This window comes from Argiope bruennichi, chromosome X2 (assembly GCF_947563725.1).
Source record: "Argiope bruennichi chromosome X2, qqArgBrue1.1, whole genome shotgun sequence".
NCBI classification, from domain to species: Eukaryota; Metazoa; Arthropoda; class Arachnida; order Araneae; family Araneidae; genus Argiope; species Argiope bruennichi.
Window position 1 is genome coordinate 69902090 of NC_079163.1, and position 24343 is coordinate 69926432.

General features: G+C 28.9%; 1 protein-coding gene across 1 annotated transcript in view; it reads left to right on the forward strand.

The window, feature by feature from the left end:
• The first annotated feature begins 3156 nt into the window (after positions 1–3156).
• The window catches only part of LOC129960026 (uncharacterized), a 123829-nt gene continuing 102642 nt past the window's right edge, over positions 3157–24343 (forward strand). The window contains exons 1-2 of the mRNA XM_056073034.1: positions 3157–3271; positions 6984–7119. The gene's annotated coding sequence lies outside the window, so the exon portion shown is untranslated. The remainder of the gene's footprint in view (positions 3272–6983; positions 7120–24343) is intronic.

Below are 24343 nucleotides of genomic sequence, written 5' to 3' on the forward strand. Positions count from 1 at the left end.
AATGATCTAGTTTAAAAACTAGTAGATTATACTTTGAGGTCAACAACCAGGAGTAAACAATCATATAGAAAAGAACACTTTGACAACTCCTTTAAAGATAATCTTGATGTTACATTCAATGAAAAAAGAAAAATATATGGAGTTACATACAATTAAAGAGGTGAAGCAAGATCTTCAATGATAAAAATTTTGGACACATTTCAAAGAATTGTCCATCATCAAAACCAGTTTTAACTTGCCTAAAATATAATAAAATAGGGCATAAATCTAAAAATTGTGCTGCTAGAGGTGAAAATAATTATTCAAATTATAAACGCTTATCTGTTAGACAAGTTGATGGAAATTCAAGAGAGGTTAACTCGTATTTGGAGAAAGCGAAAATAAATAGTTCTGATGAAGTACATACTTTAATCGATTCCTGGTGTTTTCTACAGATTCCAACTGCTCAGATACTTAAACTGAAAATTGAACCTGCTGTAAATGGCTATGGAAATCAAAGTGTACCTGCACTAACTTCTACAGGGAGGATTACATTCGAAACTGAAATAATAATGTAAAAGATCAGTGCCATGTATACAGTCACTCAAAAAAGGATTGGGACGGACACAATACAAATTCACAGAACTTTATCATAATATCTAACTTAAATACAGAAGTGAAACAAAAAACATGAAGTATATCACATCTTGATAAATTAAAATTATAGTAACGTAAACAAAATTCATATATTAATGCAATTATGATTGCAATTTAAATTAAAGAAATCAAGTCAGAAAATCTATTCAAAAAATATTAGAACACTGTCCAATAAATAAGGGGAAAAATATGAACTTGATAGTTAATGTCTTGTTGGGCCAATCTTGCACTTTGATTTCTCGCAGTGGATTTGACTTGGATTTGATCCAATTTTTCTCAAAAGATAGCTGATTTTGGCTTAATCTTCGATGACATGTTTTCTTAACTCTTGCTTGTTAGAAATATTATGTTCCATTTTTTGTTACAAACAATCCCACACGTGTTCAGTGGAATTAAGACATGGACACTGAGAAGGATCTTAATCAAGCCAGGACGGTGGAACCATAATTTACAATTATCAGCAGTATGTTTGGGGTCGTTAGTTTGGTACAATTGAAAATGTCTCGAGATTTCTAAATTGTTCCCACTTTCTTATAAATTTCGCTTGTGAATATAAAGGTAGGTATGTTAATTCATTTTACCATCTATAAAGTCTAAGACACATTACACCTTATGTAAGAAAAGAAACATGCTCACCTTATGCAAGTCCTGTCATATTGGTTAAGATGAAGATTGGTAAGAACATATTTATTATAAATTATAGACGTCTTAATAGTCAAACTATGAAAAATAAATTTCCATTATATAAGACTATTGATTTATTGGAACAATTACATGGATGTAGCTTTTTGACAACTCTGGATTTAACACATGAATATTTATAAATACCTTTAAACGAAAATGCAAATCTCGAAACAGCTTTCATAATACCTGATGAAACAAGCCAATTCTACAGAATGACTTTGGGCTTCACAAATGCTTCAGCAGAGTTTCAGCGTTTAATGAACCTAGCATTGGACCCTTTATATAAGAAGGATCTCTTATGATATTTGGACAATATACTTGCTCCAGCAAAAACCGGGAGGAGATGATTTAAAAATTAACTCGAAGTATTCGAAGAATTGCATTTTGCAAATTTAACTCTGAAATTATCCAAATGTGAATTTAAAAAGCAAGAAGTGAAATATGTAGGATTTAGCATTAACAAATATGTGATTAAGCCAGGATCCAGAAAATTAAAAGCTTTATCTAAGCCTCCCCCCCATCTAAAAATATATATGATATTTGAAGATTTCTTGGCTTGACAAGCTTCTTTAGAAGGTTTATTCCAAATTAGCCATTAAATCAAGATACTTAATTGAACGCAAGAAAAAGAGGGAAATTTTTAAATGGAAAGAAGTTAAAAAAGAGTCTTTTCAAAATCTAAAGCGTGAATAACGAATCAACCGATTCTGGCTCTCTACAATCTTGAAATCAAAACCGAAGTAAATACCACTTTATGTGGGGATTAGTATAGTTGGCATGATGCTTGGATTAGGAAAAGATAACAAATGGCATTTAGTTTACTGTGTAAATAAAAAAACTGCAGAGATCGAAAATTAATATCATTCGAGCAAGCTACAGTTAATGGCAATTGTATGGACACTAGAACGATTTAGATATTTTTTGCTGGGAATCAGTTTCAGTAAGTAAATCAGTAACTGACTGCCAAGCTTTAATTTATATGATTGCAAAAAAAAAAAAAAAAAAAAAAAAAAATCAATTAATATATAGATAACTCTATGGAGTCTCCTCATTCAGGAATTTAATTTTGAAATTCACCATAGACTGGACACTAAAATGTCTCATATTGATGCAATCAGTAGAGCTTCAGTTTAAATTCTACAGACACACTAGAAAATAAATTAGTTCTTCAGACATAATAGACAATAAATTAAAGGTTTGTCTCACATTAAAAATCGAAGATCAAATTCTTATGATGCAGCATGCATATGATAATTTAAAGGAGCTAACATTTATTCTAAAAAAGATACTGGGAACCGAACCACAGAAGTGAACCATGAGAAACGTTGTTTCTTTGTGAATTCTACTAGTGCCAGTTTGAATCTGAATGCTGATTGGCTAATAATATTTTGGGCATGTAAGGTGCACAGCTCCATCTAGCCGAGATTACGGCTAGTCGGACTTGTGGCTGTTGCCAATCCTCAGAACTGTACTGAAGAATATTACAGAAAGTTATTTTTAAATAAAATGGTCAATGTATAGATTTAAAATACACAAGAGAGCTCTTTCATAAATTTTTAAATAAAATTAAAGTATCATTTTATGGGCATTTCAACCGATATATCTAAGCTCTAGAAACGCAAATAGTAAAACACCAGAGCAATGCAAAAACAGCACGCACATATTCCTTTCGGTTTTGGAATGAATCTTCAATGAAACATGAACTAGTATTCACCTGTTCGAAGGCAATTAAAAAATCCTCAAAATGATTACCAAACTTCTTTAAAAAAATTTAGTAGAAAAATATTGTAACTTCAAAAATTTTGAGCTTTTGTTTGGCAATCGGACATTGTTGATCGGAAAGTAATGCTTTCATCTGTTTCACGAGTTTGTTGTCATTTATTATTATTATTATTATTTTACTTCAAGAGTTCTTGCGTTATTGATACCATGGATTTAAACTCTCTTTAAGGTACGCTATAGTTGAAATGATAATTTTTTTATTGTATTATATTTACTTTACCACTAAGTTATTTTAATTAAATGAGGCTTAAGCTATGAGTTTTTTGAAAAATCACGAACATGAAATGCATAGGTTCTTATGATTCAGTTTGAATTTTCAGCCAGATTTTGAAAATAATGGTATATCTTTTAAATGCTATAGATTCAAATTATTCCATTTCAAGTAAAATGAGAGAATGTATTTCAGTTTGTCATTTTTAATTGCCAGAAAAAATAATACCAATCCAATATGAAATGAGTAGTCATGTACTGTTCGAAATGCAGTTTTAATGTGTGTTATATACTTTATTATGGTAAATTTTTATAGTACATGAATGAAAATTCTTTTGCTGAGTAAATGATGATGGAGAATGAAATTAATGCATTGATTTTGATTACTATTTCTTTCATCTTACTAGATTTCAAAAAGTATGATTTCTCTGCATTTTTTCTTGTATAAGTTTAAAACATTAAGCTTTTTTTTTTTTTTACATATTCAGTAAATACAACGTAAATTAGCTATTTTCTTTCTTGAACTTTCATATTATCAAGGCATAAAAGTTTAAAAAAGTAAGAATTTTTCTTTTTATTTATCTGTTTGGTGGAGATGAACATGTTTTCTTATATATATAAGGTTTGCAAATTTCTAAATTTTAATAATGTAAAAAAGCATTTTTTGTATCATAACAACTAATTGTGTATGATGCTTTAGTACTTAAATAAGAGTATTTTATTTTTTAATTTATATCTGTGGTTTCATCAAAAGAAACCTTAAAAGTGGTGTTTACCTGTTTATTCAAGAAATTTTTAACCTTATCTTCAACTTCTATATTCTATCCAAATTTGAATGTGATCAGATTTATGTTATCATTATTTCTCATTAAATATTTTGATATATGCAAGAATCGTATATCGTAGCCCAAGAATGCGAGGACGAAATTTATGTTATATATTTTTTTTTGTTTCAAATGTTAAATATGTCTGTGTACTGTCTGTCCACGACAAGAACACTGCTAAACAATCGTCTATGTTTATGGCAGGCGTTATAGAAACGGGTTCCGGTAGGGACTATCCATTTTGAATGGGTGGAATCAGATAGAAGTTTGGGGGGGTATTCTTTTTCTTGGCGTCAATGTGAAGCGATAAAAGAAAACCTGTTGCTCATTCGTCTTCTCGCTTTAGTCGCAGTTGCACGTATCTTTATATTCACTTAGCTTACTTTTTTTATATTTTATTAATCTTTTCTTTGGTTAATATTAACTGCATTTCATTATTTTTTTTTTTTTTTTTTGTCTCTTAAGTTTTGACATCCTTTAAAATGCCTTTTCGATTTAAGAAAGGAGAGACTTTAAAATCATAAGCACGTTACTATGGGCTGAATTAAGATAAAATCTTGGAAATTAATTAAATTGAAATTAGAGTTTAAAATATCATTACGTATATATATATACACTTTTATAGCTTTTTCTGGATCAAAAACTTTTATTTAATGTTATAAACTGAAATTTAATAAAATATTTGTCTTAAATTATAATTTAACTTTTTAACATAAATAAGATCACCTTTTGAATTGATCGATATATGGAACTGGAAAATATAAAAATCCATTTCAGATCATATTTATAAAAAAATGAACAGTTGGATCTTTTAAAGCAGATTATACTCAGCTGTTTGTATAAGTAAAATTAATTGATTATTGATTTTGAATTTTTTATTTGAAAAGTGTATTGAAAATTTATTAAAAAAAGTTCTTGCAGGGAATTTTGAATTTCATTATTTTTTAAAGAAGTATATTTTACAATTCAGTATTTTATTTTCATCGAAATTATTGAATAATTTTCTTAAATCTACAGGTATAATTAATTCAGTTATCTCCTATCACAATCATTGTCAAGATAAAAAAAAAGAGAAGTAAAAAAAAAAAAAAATTAAAAAAAAAACGTTTTAAATTTTTGCTCTTAGTGTTAAATAATAATTATGAGAAATTGTATTTATAGTTTTAAAAGAAAAAAAAAAAGAATTACTTGGAAATTAAAAATATTGATTCTATTATGCTATATGAAAATATTTAGAGATTAAAACGATTTAATTTCTTTTCTGGAATTGAATGAGTATATGCAATTGTTAAGAAGTAATTCTATTAAATTTTTATTGTGAAATATTATTCAACTATATAATGGTATGAAGAAAATATTATATTATAGGTAGCACATTACTTATTTTTTTCAATAAAATAAAGAAAAATAGTCATTTATTGAGGCTTGTTTTCTCGCCTCCCTGTTGTTTCAATAGCTTTCCTTCTTAACTATGATTCTAAGAATCTAAAAATTTATGCACGTTAATGTGAGTTAGAAGGATTAAAATATGGAACGAGATTCCTTTCTACTCAGGTGCACTGATTGTGATAATAAAACGGTAGCAGATAAGTATTCTCAAACGGCATTGATGGGCTTTGAATAGAAATATGAAGAACATTGGGAGTGAAGAATTTTCAACCCCGAAGTGATAAAATGCATGCAGGAATTTGGATCCTTTATTGCTCGAGCTCATGACTACTGATATACATTGAGAGGAAAAGCTCATTTATCGCTCTATTATTTGAATTGACAGTTCGTGAGAAAAAATTTTCTTTGAAATAATTGTATTTCTTTTTCAAGCCGGGGGAAATAAATAAATGGTAATCTGGAATACAAAAACAAACTTTTACTGCGTTTTTCATAGAATAATGTAAAGCGATGTTGGGCTTATTTAGTTGTGTTCCTTTAAGTCCGGGACATCTGGCACGTGTATGAATGAACACTTGAATTATCTTCAAATTCAGAATAATTTTACATATGAACTTTGCGAAATTAATTATGCTGTAAAAAGCTTGTGCATATTGAAAATAAGTTACAAATCAAAGTTTGATTTTTTAAATTCTGAAAATTGATAGTATGGCAATCATTAATTTTGTGTTTTGGGAAATAGTATATACATCAGAAAAATAAATAAATATAAATTTGGAAAGGTTTCAAGCATATTTAACAATGAACATTTTACTTTATAACAGAATAAAAGCTACCTTTTGTAAAAATTATGAAATAATTACGATTAATTATGTTATAGTTTTTATCTTAAATTAGACAGATTACTTCGCGTTTGCTGCGGAGAATTTGATATTAATAACTTATATAAATTTAAAACAAATGAAATGAAGACGATTAATGTTTTGTCATGCATGATTTTACTTCTTAATTATTTTTCTTCTTGTGCAATCGTTAGACATGCAAATAATTATTCAGTTTTTCTATTTGATTTGTTTTGTTCTTTGCAAACATATAACAGGAATATCAGATATTTTCAATATTCTGAGTATGCAAATGATTTTCAGATTAATGAATTATTTTTTAAATTTGTTTTCAAGAATTAAATATAATAATACCAAATATCGCCAATTTGGCACTAAACGTGCCAACGTAAGAAACTTGAATTAATTTCTACCTCTGCGAAATGAACTTTTACTACAGTAACCTGTTTCTATAACGCCTGCCATAAACATAGACGATTGTCTAGCAGTGTCCTTGTCATGGACAGACAGTACAGTGTTTTTTTTTTTTAGAATATATTATTTTCTATTTTGTGTAAGATTATATTTCTAATATACCTTTTTTATGTGAAATAAAATAAATTTCATTTTCTTTCAGTTTTTATCACAAGAGTGATAAGAAGAAGAAAAACTTTTGATATTTAAGAAATAAAAGATCTATATAAATAATGCCCATGGTATGCTCAAATGCTTAAGCTGTGAAAAGTGAAAGCTTCTTTGAATTCTCATCTTTGGTATGTAAATGCATTTCTAATATAATAAATATATTATGTTATGAACTTCTTATATAGCTTCTTAAACTGTAAATTGTTATCATGAATTGTTTCATGTATAATAATGTTAATATGTTCATAGATTTCATATTTTTCTTTAATATTTAAAGGGAGGAAGAATTGCGAAGAAAATAAATTTAGATTTAAATGACTTTAAAATTTGTCAAATAACTAGTCAAAAAATGTTCTTTAATTTATTATTATTTAACGCTTCATTCTCTTATTTCTTATTTTTAAAGAATCCATAAAATGTTTTAAATGAAAATAAGGGTATTACAAATAGATATTTTAAACGTACTGATTTATTGAATAGGTCTCATCATTTTGTATCATTCTGGCATTTGTCTATTATTTTTTGTAATTTGTTTTTAAAGCCTTTCTCACCTTTTTTTTTTTTTCGTATTTTAGGTTTTAGAATTTTTTCTGTAGGAAACATAATACTATTATTATATTCATATCAATCGATATTTCATCTTTTATGATGTGTGTGTCTGTGTGTGTTTTAAATATGAAATGGAATTAACAGGTAAATAATCCTTGACAATAAGCATGGCAGTAGTGATTAAATTGGGCTTATTGAGATCAATGTACTTATTCTACCTTTTTCTGCAAATTCATTTTAGATATCAAGTTTTCATACTTAATTATTATACTATAAGAAATGAATTTTGCTGTAAATAGTGAAGGAATTAATTGGTTTGAAATTGGTGGAAATGTGTTTTTGTGTTATTTGGTTACATCAATTTTCATAATGATCGATTAATTTGTCTACTGTATATGTTGAAAGTATGGTTCATTTTTTAAAGTTAACCTCTCCCTGTCTCTCTTAAAAAATACCAAAACAAACAAATGAAATTAAAAAAAAATTGTTATTATGCTTTATCCGCTTTTTAAAATGTATTGACATTTTGTTTCTTTATTCTGTAGATATCTGAAGTATTTAGTGTAGCTTACATATTTTATATTTCAAGCTGTCATAATTTTAAAATTTCAATATTATGGAATTAAAGAAATTTAATTCAATAATATTTTAAGCTTTCAAGTAGTTTTTAACATACTAGTGTCACATGTGAGTAGTGGTCCGTAATAAAATGCAAAACATACCAAATGATCTGTATGTTTACATACTTTTTTTTTTATTAAGCTATTAAAATTTTTGAGGTGTTGAATTTTTTGTTTATTTTAATTTTTATGATTTTTCAGTAATAAGAATTTGCTGAAATTGATTTGGAATGATGAAATGTAGTTGCATATTAAACTGCTTAAAACTGTAAAGCAATATTAATTTTCTGATTATTTAAAATGTTATATGATATTTTGTGCAGTTTTTTTTTAAATGTAAAATTTATCTATCCATTTTCTTATTTTGAAATTATTTCATTTTCTTTAACCCCATTGATATTTAATCCATTCATGCCAAAATTGTATATATCTTGCTAATTTTGTCAGCTTTTTTAATGAATTTGAAGGATTTTTAGGTTGATTCTCGCCATAAAATGTTGTTTATTGCAACTTAACCAGAGCAATTTTACGTATCTTACTATTTTATGTGCATGCACTCTAAAAGTAATTTCTAGTGCTTGTCCTGCTGCTAAGTACTAAGCAACAAAGGCAGAATGCATGCATATTATATTGTTTATAATCGTATCTAGATAATTTTGTCTGTACTTGAATAAGCATTCTATTATGATTTCAGCAAACATTGAATAACTATGTTTTTTTGCAAATAAATTTTTATCAGAGTGTGTGACAATAAACAGGCAGTTGAGTCAATTTCTTTAGTAAATAAAAAAGTGCTACTTTTATTATGATTTACGAAGCGTTTGTGAGAAAAAGAAATTTTAAAAATCTCCAATAAGTTTGATGTAATTTTGTTTAATTGAAAATGAAAATCCAAAATATCCAGAATATTATGGGTTTTTTTTCTGGTCCATTTTCTTTCTATTTTATAAACCTCACAGAATAATAAAAATGCATAAAATATTTTAAAGTCGATGAATATTTTAAAATGCATGAAACTATAAAAGGGCTTAAATGTACAAAAGGATATTATATTTAACCTTTTCTGGGGCGGTGATTACAGAAGAGGACACCAATTTCAAAATTTTCTAGAAAAAAAAAAAATGACTTCAAAATCCCAACAGCATTTGGTCTCCTTTTTGAAAAATAGGTAGTGTAGCCTGAGCAATTTTTGTTTCTTTTATTGCATTGATTTTTAATACTCAAAATTTTAATACTCAAAATTTAAAAATACTCAAATTTTTTGCTTCAAATTTGCGAATTTTTAAAAAATTCTTTTAAGAAATGAAATTTTATTGAAATCAATCACCCACTTTCTAACAATATCCATGAGGTTTTAAATAATAATTTTGCTTAATCATCAAATTAATTTAAGAATGATCGAAACTGGCTGGTTCCTAGGTGTATTCATTTGAGTACACTGCCGGTCTAGGATATCTGTTTCTTTGTTCACCTCTCTTCTTCATGTGAAAGATGTAATTTGATATTTTGCAGAGAAGGATGTGATATTGATTCTGTGTTGAGGGGAGTTATGTTTGTTTATATTTGGATTTGAAAAAAAGAAAGCCATGTTTGAAACCAGAAAACATTTCACTTTAAAGATATGCCTTTTTTTTTCTAGACTGTTACTTATGTTTCACCCTCATGTTCTGCTATATTTTTTGCTATCTTTTTCTGTACAAATATAGTTTTATATAACTATAATTTTTTTAAAAACTTTTTTCTTTATTATAGCATTTAGCATGTAAAAATTGTATGCCGAAAGATTAAAAAAATTTTCAACATATGCTCATCAAGTGTCCCCCTCAAAAATATTCACTGTTCAGTATTAAAAAGGGTGCATAAGACCAAAAGACACTCCCACAATCTTTGAGAAATTTCTTGAAAAATAATTAATTATTTTTAATTTGGTTTTCTTATTTGAATTTTTCAATTTATTAATTAATAAAATTAACAATTAATAAAATTTAATAGTACATATTTTTGTCAATTTAATTAGATAACTTTTATTCTTAGTTGAATTAAATTATAATTTGTATTAAATTGTAATAGTTATTATTTTTAATTATTTATATTTATAAGATTTAGTTTAGAATTTTTGTAGTAAATGTATTATATTTTGTATATTTAATATTTTAAATGTTTCAAATTACCTAGAACATGAATGAAAGTGTCTATAAACCTAAAGTATTCATAATTACTGCTGTTGTCATAAGGAATTTACCCAATTATTTTGAAAGATTTTCGTACTCAAAGATTGCTCTAGACGGTTGGTGTTCTCATTTGAGGACACAAAGGAATTAGGATTATACAACCTACTATACATTAGGAATGTATAATAGGTTAATGTACAACCTATTTTTCACATTGATGTCTTTTCATTATATTTCAAAAATTTTATGACCTACGCCAAAAAGGGTTAAGCCATTATAGAGAACCTATTATATTTTCAGTTGAATCCAAGTTTATTGTACCCCAGTTTGTCCCCAGTATAGTAACCTCAAAAAGAAGGGGGGGGGATTTCACTTGTGACCCCAATATAGATTTGTTTACAATTTTTTTCACTTGAGTTGATTGAGTTATACATCTACTGTGGCAGTTTTGTAAGAAATTAAAAATAATATACAAATAAGCATTGAATTTAATAATAATAAGCATAAGCATTTAATAATAATAAACATAGGCATAATTTAATAAAATAAGCATTGAATTAAGCGAAGTATTTAATTAAATTATGTTTTATAAATGGAACTATGAACAGATAGTACTTATCTTTTTGCAATTCTTACCAAATTGTATTACCTTTATTCTAATTAAAATTATCTATTTACGAATTTTGTCAAAACAGAAAATGGAAAAAACTAAAGACATCTGTTCTAGCTTTTTCAATCATTTGTCTTTATTTGACAGTTTTTCATTTATATAATATCTTGCCATTCTAACAGAATTCTTTGCAATTTGTTGTTCATTTTGTGGATTTCTTGTGATTTTTCGATAAGTCTGTGAGTATTCAATAATCTGATGTTTGAGGATTTCGATAATCAGAAGTAGTATTATCACAAATATAATGAGGGATATTGTATATGTGAATTTGATGTTTACATTTTGAAATACATATGACATGGATAGAACAACGTTTGCAAAACGCTCTGCTGTTTGTTTGATTTTACAAAAATCGTTCTCAGCTCAAATGAAGAATTAGTTGAATTGAGTGTATTATTCCTTCAAATTTCTTAAGAAAAGCATCAGTCTCTTGTAGTGAAACCATTTAGAATGGATGCTTACATTTTCCCTTGTGCTGTTTTTATTACTCTCCGATTCCTTAAGTTTAATGAATTAGAGAAGCTACTAGGTTCTCATTGCGACTGCTAGTAAAGCCATATGATTTTTTTTTTTTTTGATAAATTTTGCCTGTGCTTTTTTCAGATGTCAAAGGCATTGTGTGCCAGATTTATTCTATTTCTTTTGAGTTATTCGGGGGGGGGGGCACCAACACAGTGTGCTAGTGAAGCTACTAGATTCCTGCTATTGCAAAGCTGTAGGATAGTATTATTTTTTGAAGTAAAAATATTTTGTACAATACCTTCTTCAGATCCCGAAGGCATCATGTGGGCAAATTTTGTCTAAAGTACAGACAAGCACAGCTGGTTTCAAAAGTTTGTTTTATTCTGAATTTAAAGGAGATTCAGCAGTTGTGACCCATAAAGGTTGAAGAAAAAGCAATCTTAGACAAAACAATCATGGTCAATAAATCGAATAATTTGAATAAAAATGTTGGGTAACTGTAACTTTTCGCAGTATTGTTTAGTCAGTCATCTTGATTGGTGACTGTGTATTGTTGGCATCTTTGATGAAATTAGGGGCACACTTAACTAGGATTTTACCATATTTTCTTATATGCAACATGAAAGTTGAGAAATTCTTGTATAAATTTATTTTCTCAGGGATACTTTCGATACTGTGAATGGTTAGAATGGCACTAATTTGTTTACCGTTCGTATCACCAAACCTAGCTATTGCTAATCTCTGCACGACTCTTTCTGGTAAATCCTGTGTGATGCAGTATGTACAGTCACATATTCTTTATGGTGCACTGATACTCGCATTTGCTGAGGATGTATCAATACAAAGTGTGAACTAGCAGGCAGCTTTTACTCGTAGATATGTTTTATGACACGTCTCTGCTTCTGATACTTCTTGATCTTTGGTTGCAGTGAAAATAGCCTAAAAAAAACTAATGAAAAGAAATAATATAAATTAATGAATTAAAATAAACCAAGGAGAAAGGCATTTTGCATGTATGATTTACTTATTGCTTTAATGCTTTCTTTTCGTATATTTTCCTGAAATCAGAGAAAAAAGTTGGAAAAGAGAGAGAGAGAGGAAAAAGATAGTGAAAAAATTGATGAGTAAGATTTGAAACAAAAAAGCAGCAGATAAAAAATATTACTTATCACCGTTTATTAATGTTTAGTTGTACTCATAATTCCTTGAATTGTACATTCTTTTCAAGGAATTGTGAAATAATATTTAAAAGCCTATGCTTTGCTGAACACATTCCTGTAATCTTAGTAATTAATGGAATCTTTACTAATTTCATGTTACTGAATAGCTTCACTTTCACAACTGTGATTCATCTAAACAAATATTTATTGATATGAGGATTATTTCTTAGTAAATTAAAGAAAATTCTATTAAATTGCATTGGACATCTGAATTTAGAGAGTCTATATATATATATATACTTTAGAGAGTCTATATATATAGAGAGAGAGAGAGTCTATATATATATATATATATATATATATATATATATATATATATGATAATGAAATCATCACAATTTAATTGCATTCCATTTATATCAACATATCGTGGAAAGATTCTTATCAGAAGATAATGAATTGCAAAATGCAATTTATATAGAAAAATAATAAACAGTTCTGAATAGGAACTGAATGACTGATGAGTTTATAATTTTTCATCATCACACATCATTTTAAAATAATTTCTTCCGAATCAGAAAAAAATAAATTTGTCAGATGAGTGAATTCTCTTCTTCTGAAGAATAATCATTTTATGAAGTACTTATATCTAGGAAAAAAAAAATTATTCATTAGTCACCATCTAAATAATTTATTTTCATAGAAAATACACGACATGCCAAATATGATTCTGAAATATAAAGGATCATACGCTATCAATAACAAACAGAAGAAAAATCTAACAATTATAAGCTGTAAAATATCTAGAAATATTAAATTTTTGATGCAAAAAATGTATAGTTTTTTTATAGAAGAAAAAAAAATAGTCATTGAAGTGATTTAGGATTCAAATAATTATTATCATAATTACATTTCTTTGGTAATTAAAAATTCCATATTTAATCAAGTCATATCGCATTTCCGAATAACAAATTTATAGTTTGAAATACTATGAAAATATTAATTGACATTTTCTTATGAAAGGTATGATTAAAAATGCCTATAGTTTTAGATGTTATAAAAAATCTTCATATTTTTCTCCTAAATGCAACAAACCGATTCCGCAATTTCGCAGCCCCTAGACATGATGTCTAGGGTACATGTCCTACCCAAGTATTATGCCACTATACGGGAACTCATGGTTGCTGGAGCACCCTCCTCGGGCACGAGGCTATCTCTGGCTTTGGCAGAATAAGGAACCTGACTTTTGAATAGGAAATAAACTGTGTCCCGTCTGATGGGGAAAAAAAAATGAGAATAGAACTGGCAGTCCGTCCGAAAGAGTGCTTGGAGACTCGGAGAGGGAAAAGGGGTAAGATGTATGGGCCAGTCATGTTGCAGGATCTCAGGTTAGTTTGTGAGGGTAAGGCTGGTTTTCGGGTTCTGCTGCAGAATTATCTGTTGTTTGTTAAGGACAAATCAGGAGCTTGCGTTGTGCATGTGAGGTAGTTACCTATTCTGGGAGAGTGCTGAGCAGGATTAGTTTTCTCCCTTCTTTATCGGATGTTCTTTATAATTCCGTTGTTACTTTGATTAGTCTAAGGAATTTTTTTAGTAGATTTCTAATTTCTCGGTATGCATCTATCAGTTAATTGATTTCACTTGTATTGGAGAGGATGTTATCTTCAGCTCTACTTGGGTCCTTCTCAAGGGGAAGGTCGTACGTTCGACTTGGGTTGGTGAGGCAGGTCAGGTTGTCTCTGGGAGTTTTCAAAATATTCTCTATTAACAGGATGTTTTAGGATTTCAGTGTAGTATCATCTGGGGCCGGTAACTATTTTTGTTGTTGGGTATACTGGGCACCCCCTTCATGAGGGCAGGTACCCTTTCTCGTTGCAGTTGATGCATAGGGTTCCAACTATTATTTCCTTCAGTTAACATTCAGCTCTGGGGTGTTTGCCATTGTATTGAATGTAACGCAGATTGCAACTGCAATTCCCCGATCTATGGTGAAATCCGGCACACCTAAAACGCATCATAGTTTTAGCAGGTTTTCTTTAGGTTTCGATTTTGAATTTCATATAGGAAAGGTGTTTGACATTGTAGATGTTGTTATATATTCCAGATTTCTTTACCTCTTTTAGGATATATATATATATATATATATATATATATATATATATATATATATATATAACTTTTAGTTTAATCCAAATTAATTTCCAAAGCTTTATCTTAATTTAGCCCATAGTAAAATATTCTCTTATTTCCTGATCCCCATTCCACGTATGAAACTGTGTAAAAATTACTGTGCAATCAATCTACGTATCAAAGGAAAGTGATCCCTTTCGGTGCCCTTGCAAAGGTGTCAAAGGTCAAAACGTGTATTGAATTGGCGCGTGGCTGGAGATCCCTTGTTATATAAGGCTAGTTATCATTTGTTTCGTCCCTTTTGCCCTTTCTTTTTGACTTCTGCTTTTGTGTCGCGCTGCGCCTTCTTGTAAATAATTATGCTTTCCTGGATGGTGGTAGAGAGAGAATAAAACGAAATTAAAAATACAATGTTTCTTCATTGCTTCGAACCTGCATTCTGCTTCAACCAAAATATGTTACACACACAGACATACACATATGTAATGATATTTTAAACTCTTAATTTAATCCAAATTAATTTCCAAGATTTTATCTTAATTTAGCCCATCGTAACTTTATTCTAAAATATTCTCTTATTTCGTGATCTAATTCCACTTTCGGTTTAATTAATTCATCTGTAAAAATAATGCACAAGAGAGGGGAAAGTGTGTCTATCTCCAGACGCGCACATGTCGTTGGAACGAAGCTTTATGCTGTTTTTGATTATCACGAGAGCTCCTTGCAGAACGTCTACTCGGCTGGGAAAGAAAGAATGACCTTCCATGCCTGGGAATCAAAAAATGACCGATAACCGGTTTTTTCTTTTTTTTTTTTTCTTTTGACAGAATGGGGAGCTCCTGTTTCAAAGGTTGCACCTTTTGAAACTGCACGGATCGTGCCCCTCCCCCCCCAAATCTTTGATATTGGGGCTACTCCATGCCCCTTCTCATAGTTCTATAAATCGTTTTTATAGAAGCATCGTATTCATAACTTTTTAGCTACATCGCAATTGCTGTTTTATCTTCATTAGCAGTTTAAGAGACAACATCGGCCTCAACACATTTGGTCCGTCGAAGCCTCAGCGTGCTATATTTCGATTTTGATATTCATCTGAACTGTTTAGATATGACAAGTGACTTAATTGTATTAAATAGAAAATAAAATCTAAATATTCTGATCCTCCTGAGCAGATATAAAACGCGAAGTTTATTTGTAAAGTTACCTAACAATTCCAAGTTTTGTAAGTTTGCTATGAAAAATGATGACCATCCATTGCATAAATGTGATTAGTTTTTGAAATTCTCTCCTCAAAAACGATATGAAACGTTTTGAGGACATTTGACTTTAAATTGTTTAGGTTCCCATAAAGTCGCTTAATGCAAATCGAAATATTCTATTTCACTTGCACAGCCAAACATCATATTTTATGGCATGTCTGATGTCTGTAGTAAACGGTGACTCATCTTCTTTGAATCCAAGGCCGATTCCAACCGTCACAGTTTCTGATCCCCTTTGTTTGTGCACTCCTTTTCCCCTGATATTCTATTTCTCTACGCAAAAGAAAAGAGTAATATTATTGTCTGTATTTTCTATAGGCGGTTCAAGGTCATATTTTCTACCTCGTTGGTTGTCTGGTACCAGTAACGCGGTAGAAAACGTGACCTTGAACCGCCTACAAAAAATACACAGGCTATAGTTACGGCGCTTACTTATGTTTTAGATCAGTTTGGAGCTGTTAGAAAGGGTAGGGGCTATATTGGATTCGAGAAGCATTGTGTAACTTAATGACATCTGATTTCACCTATGCACTTGTGTTAAAGAACAGATAAACATTCCAGTCTCATATTTTGGAGTCAGCCTTGCCTATTCAATGTGTGTGCTCCCTTCAAAACATCAGTACAATTCCGATTTCAGGATTTCTGATACTTCTGTTAATGTGAAAAGAAAAAGTACTTCCACTATTTTGAACTTTAATGGCTCTTTTACTGCAATGCTAGATTTCGTAACCTTTACGTTGCGGGAACCAATCTCGGAAAAATTCTCTTAATTGTGGCCCTCAACTAGAAAAACTCGAAAATACCTTCCCCTTCTTATAACCGTCTTTGTTGAAAATTACCCCTTCGATTTCGACCCCTCGTAGTGTTAATGGGTTATCTATCCTCACCGTATTAAGCAGATTGCTCTTTTGCGGGGTTTTCCTTGTCTGTACCTGGATGTGGCTTTGTATCACAGTTTGTCACTTGCGCTCACTCATTAATTAGTGCTATTTGCGTTCAAGCATTAAAATGACTGCCATATTATGGAGTTTATCTTTGTATATAAGATTTGGCTTCAAGATAATCAACAGAGTGGCCAGCCGACCGAGAATTCGAGGAGGTTGGGAAAAATAAGGGAAATTCATTATAAAACTGGAAATTTTTTTATAAATCAATAATTTTTATCGAACATGATAATTACCTGGTATTTTTTTCATAAGTAGAATGAAACATCGTTGACAACTAATGAAAATCAAGCTTTTACTGACAGTCTAAAACAGACTATGGAAGAGAAAGATTAACCACCCTATCTAATTTGTTGCATATATGTATAAATATATAATGATTTCGCCGAAACTTTTTGTTTGCTTTTCTTAGGACGACGATCGTTAAGTTGAAGTTATCGACATAATTAGGGAAAATGGTTTTGCTTAATGTGGGAAAAGGCAGCCTAACTAAAACCCAGCTCCTGTTGTTATTATGATTTTAAGCTTTAATATGTCTCTTTTATTTAAAAATATATATATCCCTTTCTTCCTTCGAACTTCAGATCGATCATACTACGTGTTATAAGAGCGAAAGTATAAATTTTGGATATTAATATTCAAAACTAATTGTAAAATATTGAGCCATTATTATAATTCCAAAACAATTTATTTTAATTAAATATGTATTTTACACTAATTTTTCCCCTCTTCTCGGATATCTTTTTGTTGAATTGTGAAGTATCGGTGGTTATTCTTATTATTTACGTAAAACTTTTTTTTTAAGCATTATGTACACGAATTGCTGAATTATTCATATGAATGAATGCTATGGACGACATGAAATGGACGTTATTGCTAATATTTTCTTTTAACATTTTTTTCTTTTTTGTTCTTTTAAAATTTCCCATACATTGAACAAAATTTTCTATAATTTTAAAATAATATTAAAAACGAGAAATTAATTTGTTTGATGCATTATAGGTACACTTGCCTCTTGTAATTAAAAAAAAATTAAAAAGAAAAGGGCAGCATTTTTTATACATTTTGATATATACAAAACTGTTTGCTACAAAAATAATTCATAAATTGTAAAAATAAATAATAATAAAAATAAAAGAGTTTGCCCATATAAAATTCATTCATACTATCTTTTTTGAACCTTATACCTCGAAAGCATTTTTCGTTTTATGCAATAAAGAAAAAAACTTAAGAGTTTTAATAATTAGTCTTAATAAGACTAATTATTAAATAGACTTATAATAATTAGTCTTATTAAGACTAATATTACTTACTAATAAAACTTAATAAGAGTTTTGCAAAAAAATAAACTTTTATGCAATTTTCCACTTATTCTCAAAATTACGAGCTAAGCATTCAGTCTGCGTGGAGGCGGTTTTTTTAATTATAGTTGGTGAGCTATAAAAGTCAGTGCAATTTTGATTTCGTTGAAGTGTTTTTCTTATTTTGATGCAGTGATTTCGTTTTGAGTTTGTAAATGTATTTTTTTTTTCTTTCTGTGAGTAAAATTTGTCCAGTTCTGATCGACGTGTTCGTAAACAGTATGGATAGGAAAGACCTCACTGGAAGGAAACAAATCATTTCATTCTTAAGCACTCCGCAAATGTGCATATATTTTTGTACTGCATTTGCATGCAGTAAATTTGACGAACAGTTTTGAGATATGACTGGTTGGACAAAAGTCGGTCTAAACGGGCTTGTATCTTCTAGTGTTGGTGAATATGTTTGCAAAATAAGGGACGGGTTTTACATAATTGAAGCTTATCTGAAATTCAATAAGTGAAATTTGGTGAGTATTTTTTCCCTTCCTTTTTCCTCCCCCCCCCTTCCCTGAGAATTAAATTTTATTTTACTTTGATTTTAGTTAAAAGAATCGAACAATTTTTCAAATAAAATTAAGAACATATTGTGCAATAATTAAAGAAAAGAAAAGAAAGCGACATCGTTCTGAAGATATTAGAAACATCCAAAAAATGTCAGGGAAATTTCTTTAAAAACATGGAAATGCCGGGGAAATTCAAACAGCAGAAATGCTGGTCACCCTTATCAATCAATGTCAATGTGAAAAGGACACACACTCCATGTCTCTGATAACAGAAAGAAACTTCCACGGAAAAATGCTGATGGCCGTTTGATTGCTCTTTTAAAACAAACAACGAATACCGCGTTTTAGAAGAATGTTGAAAATAATAAACAAAATGAGAAAAATTTACGTCATCAAATTTATGAAAAAAAAATACGTATATGACTGCAGTACCGAACACATTTATAAAAAAATACAATTTTGATGTGCATGATACTAATTTAATTTAATAAACTGCAGTATAATTATCAGATTTAATCTCTATATCTTGCAGATTTAATTTTTATAATTTACTTGATTTAATTATCAGATTAAAATAAAAAATATATAGATTTCTTACTTCCCTTTTTATCACTTTAATAAATCGAAAGATTGATAATACTAATTTATCAACTATAATTATTTAAATTGTGTTAAAACTTCTACAAAACTATCAGTTTCAAGTTATAAATTTTCAAAATATTACAAATTTTTAAATAAATCATCTTAAACTTCATTATAGTTATTGAAAAATAACAAAATCAATGCAATTCTTGTAAAATAATAGTCAGCGTCACTCAAGGTCTGATTTAAATTTTGTGGAATCAAAACCATATAAGGTAAGAAGCATGCATGTTTCACCTCAAATGTTTTCAAATTTCTGAGAATAGTTTCAGAAATCTTGAAAGCATGCGTGCTTTTTAATTATTTAAAAATATATAATATCCTTTTAATTCATTAGGATAAATAATTAAGTGTTTGATAATAAAAGTTAAACTAGAGGATACTTTAGATTTCAAATTAAAATATTTTTTTTCTCCTTGAATTACCAAAAACAAAAGCGGTGATTGTTAACAAAGCATATAAGTTGCAACTTAACTTTTATATTCGTAATGCTGTTCTATGCACATTTTTCTTGAAACGTACGTTTTTTTTTTTTTTCCTCCAGTACGTTTTTAAAAATTATTCATTTGTCCCAACTGCGTTTTATTGAAATCTTTTAAAAAATGCTTATATATATTTCAGTAGTTGAATATATTTTTATATGTATTTCTGAAATCAATACTGGAAACCTAGTAATGAATGCCGGTTACTAAATAACAGATCGTTCAACCAATGATCAATGAAAGATCATCAACCAATGATCATTGGTATGCACAAACGTTAGTTTTACGATCAAGCATCAAGCAGCGTTGATGTAGCCTGCTTTTCCTGCAGTTTCGTCCCGGTAATGGATCTTCATTGGTCCAAATATGTCACATGATTATCACCTGAAAGTTGGCGCCTTATCTTGTTTTTGTTATTATACGCTTTCAATTTTTTTCGTTTATCTATTATCATCATCATTTCTATTTACACAAAATCAAATTTCCATTAATAGTGAATTAATTGCCCTAATGTCTAGTGACAATCCCATAGAAATGCTTGTATGATATAAACTAGGCTTTTTTTTGGAATTGTTTCTCTGACTTGATTTATTAAGCAGGTAGGTTGTATATTTTCGCAGCATTTTGTTTTTTATATTAATATCAATAGTTTCCTTTCACAACATTTTGTTTTTTATATTAATATTAATAGTTTCTTAATGAAATCAAATTTTTTGTCTGATTATTTAATTTCTGTATTAATGAAATGGGTATTAATACCAATACAAATATGAAATTTTTTATATAAGATCTTTTTTTACTTGACTGTCTGTTGAAGGTATTTGATCTTTTGGATTGAATTAAATAAAAATGTACTTCGTAATAAATAAGCAATGAATTATGATAATTGTAATTAAATAGAAAATGAGATATTGTGATTGTTTGAATCTTTCTATTATTATCAAGAAAGTAAATTTCTTTATTCAATCTTTAGTAATACAGTAATGCAATATATATATATATATATATATATATATATATATATATATATATATATATATATATTCTTATATTAATTCTTATATATTTTAATTCTAAATTAAATCTTAATTAATTTCCTAATTTTTATCTTAATTTAGCCCATATTAACTTCATTCTAAAATGTTCTCTTGTTTCCTGATCCAATTCCACCTTTTTTATTTAATTAATGCAACAGAAGCTCTGTAAAATTGCTGACATCAACAAGTTCCCACATTCCGATTGAAGGGATAAAATTTTTTCGATTTAACACATTCTTTTAAAAGATCCCTATAATTCCCTTACCTAAATCGACACGTGGGAAGAAATCCCTATCAAAATTTCATATATGAGTAACTCGGGGAAAATATTTTCTCTCTTTTACGCTCTTTGCTTTTGTATTGCTGTGAACGGACGTGTTTTGCCCGAGCTTCTTGTACATGAATTATGCCTCCCTGGATGGAATAAAAACGAAGTTTAAAATTCGGAAGTCTCTCTCTTCGGCCTCTGTTTAAATAATTATGTTTACATTTATATGTATAGTAACATTAAAACCTTTTGTTTCATATCCTTATCAAAACAGTAATGTTTCATATTTGTTCATTCTCAAGATCTTTTATGTTTTTCATGAATCATTATTTCATGAATTCGTAATAAATTTTACATCTTCCAAACTATTAAGTAAACTGATTCTCTTGGTTTTGCCAACAAATTGTTGGAATATTTAGAAAATATTTTAGTTTAGAATGTTTTGTGTACTGAACAATGCATTAGAAACCTGCATTTAAAATATTGAGGAAGATAGATCTTGTTAGTAAATTAGACCAGCCTTTATGACAATAAATTGTTTTGACCAAAAGTATCTCAATTTTTTTTCTCCTGTCAATTTTCTAATATTATTTTCATTTATTTCTTTCAAATGAAGACATTTTATTGTTTATTGTTCAGTATGTTGTATTCTTTTTTACACAACCGAGTTTATCTAAGGGCAGGTTTTTATATCAAATGACCTCCCCGTCTTATATACAGCCAACTGTTGGATGGTGTGAAACAAATAAATGTCAGTGTTGAGAGTAACCATTCCTTATATTTTCATAAGAATTATACATTGAAAAACATTAATTCCTTTTTGTTATTAAATTGATTCTTAAAAGTGAATAAATGATCTTTACAGCAATATAATTTAAAACAGTATTGTGTAACTGTTAAAAAAATGTGAAGAATCCCTACACCCTTCATTTGAAAAAAAAATTCTTCACACGTTTTTGATATTATGTTTGTTCGTCTATAAAAAAACTCAAATACATTGAGCTAGAGGGATGAAATTTTGTATACGATCTTAACACTGCATTTGTAGATTTCTGTAAATTTGGACCTAACACACCTAAGGGAATTCTGTCTGTTGGTCTTTGTGCATTTAAACACGATAACTCAAAAACGAAAAGTGCTTGGTTGATGAAATTTAGTGCATCGTTTTATCATTAGAAATGCAGGTATGTTGCAAAATTTGGGTCATTTGTAAGTCTGTATGTATGAGAAAATCATAATTAGAAAACACACAACATAAATAAATTGACAATTTGAATAATGCAGTCTTGTGATACATCGAAATTTTGACTCAGTTCATCGAGAGTCTCAAAATTCATTCTTGGTATTCTTCTTTCTACTACGAAGCGCCAAATTTAATTTTGAATATGTGTGTAAAAAGGCGATTTTGAATTTACAGATGCAGAATCGAATTTTCTCTAACTGTGCAGACTTGATCAGTTTTTAATGTCGATCAATAAATTTTTTTGCTAAATACCACAAAAAATTTCACTATTATAAGGTTTTCTTATTAGCTGCTGTTTATTGTCTTTAAGGACAACCGTCGTCGATATGCAGGAAAAAGACATTTTTTGTTTATTATTATTATGCTAGTTGCTTTTGGATACCAACTTGTAAATTGGGATTAATATTTGTTAGAAGTTTCAGTTAATTCTTTTATGTAATTTGGTCTTAGTTCCTTCCCTACCAAAGTATTTTTAAATTTCAAGTTTTGATAGACATGGAAGTCGTAATATTTAACCCTTCAATGCACGATTTTTTTAATTTTTATTTTTTTTAATTTCAAGATGAAATTGTTTTTGACAAGGGAAATTCACGTATTATTACCGAAAAATAACCAAAATGAAAATAAATTTTAAATTAAAAAAAATTTCTATTCTATAATTTATTCTAAATTTCTATTTTAAAAGCTTTAAAATATCTTTTCTAAAAAAATTTTACTCTTTATTGGCCTGAAAAATAAATTATGTATCAAATTTGATACCATATGCAGATAAGGGTTAAAGAAACCTTGCGCCATTTTGCTTATTGCGCAAAATAACGGATTAAATATTACCTTTAATTTTTTGTCAATTCTTCTAAAATTTTCCATTCTACATTTGACATTCTCGTTTACTTGTACATAAAAAGGCCATTTATAATATGTGGCCAAAAATAATGGTGTCTACGTGTTATGTATACAAACGATATCCACATTCTTTGGACATTAACTCTGTAAAAGGATGTTAGCTTTCTCTTTTATTTCGTATTATATAGCTTTTAATTATAGCAAATAACAAGTGGAAATTTAGAAAAATGCAATCCATATTAATCGTTTAATACAGTGCACCTCAAAAGTATATGAACAGGCGATATTTTTGCTTCTATTGGAAAGATTCTTCGGCAGCCATGTACTGATTACAAAGTAAAAAGCTAGATGTATTCGGCAATAACAGAAAGTTTAATAAAGTTTTCTTCAAAGGAAGCTTGGAGACGTGTCTTAGATATTTGCTGATCTCCCATTGCATGACTGTTCAATCCAGGGATTTTCGAATTCAGAATGGTGGGAGGATCCTCAGTCGTTGAAGCTTCAGGAAGAAAAATAGCTAGCAACAGACTCGCAATGTAATCTTGAAAAAGTTTTAAACAAAAGAAAAAGGGCATTTGTTTCGTTAGTTAACTCTACAAACCTGGATTGTTGGTGCTTGTATTTCTAATATTTGTATCTTATTTTAAACCCAACCCCGTTTTGTCCGTTTGTTTTTTCATAAAAATAATTGGTTTCATAGATTTGCTACATCCACCCTTTTGTGCTGGTCGGATGTCTCCAAACGGGAGCACATTAACAATAAATAGTAAAATTTATTTGGCATTCGACTAAAATTTTTAATGAATATATATAGTCCACTAAGTTAAAAAGAACCGAACATGGACAAAGAGTGGTATTTGCACAAATTCTCAAAATATGCGAAATTAATCTTTCTAACTTGTATGCTACTATTTGTGAAATATTATCGATATTTATGTTTGCCGATATATGTTATTTGTGAAAAGTTGCAGCGGCTGTGTAAACAAAATTTGCGATTCGATGAGATAA